The 547-nt window shown below is 39.7% G+C and overlaps 1 non-coding gene across 1 annotated transcript; it reads right to left on the bottom strand.

Moving 5' to 3' along the window:
• Positions 1-209: 209 nt before the first annotated feature.
• On the bottom strand, positions 210-316 carry LOC142164419 (small nucleolar RNA R71). Its single transcript, XR_012695190.1, has one exon. It is a non-coding gene; the product is annotated as a small nucleolar RNA R71 (small nucleolar RNA).
• Positions 317-547: the final 231 nt, after the last annotated feature.

Below are 547 nucleotides of genomic sequence, written 5' to 3'. Positions count from 1 at the left end.
ACACACATTTGATGGACTTCGAAGAGATTATGAATACCTTTCAATATAATAGTGTGTCACAAGATGCAGTGTACTTAAGGGCATTCCCTTTCACATTGAAAGATGATGCTAAGCAGTGGCTTCAGAGCTTGCCAACGAGATCAATTAGAACTTGGGAGGAGATGACCAGAAAATTTCCTGATAAATATTTTTCCTCAGCTAAAACGGGCAAGTTTAGAAGAGAAATCCATAACTTCTGCCAGAAAGATACTAAGACTATGTTTGAAGCATGGGAGAGGTTTAAGGAGATTATCAAAAAATGTCAACATAGCGGAATTGAACTCTGGATACAACTCTAGGACTTTTGGGATGGATTGACACCGACTTCACATAGAACATTGATCAATACAGTTGGAGGCCCTTTGATAAAGAAGACTCCAGAGAAGATAGTCACAATTCTTGATGAGTTGTTTGAAGATGAATGGCCGACTGAGAGTGCTGAAAGAAGAAGATCGACAGGTGTTCATCGGGTTGATGCTAACACGACCGTATAGGTACAACTTGATGT

The sequence above is a fragment of the Nicotiana tabacum genome, chromosome 9 (assembly GCF_000715075.1).
Source record: "Nicotiana tabacum cultivar K326 chromosome 9, ASM71507v2, whole genome shotgun sequence".
Taxonomy (NCBI): Eukaryota; Viridiplantae; Streptophyta; class Magnoliopsida; order Solanales; family Solanaceae; genus Nicotiana; species Nicotiana tabacum.
The sequence above is the reverse complement of the archived record's forward strand: the minus strand, read 5'-3'. Positions and strand labels throughout refer to the sequence as shown.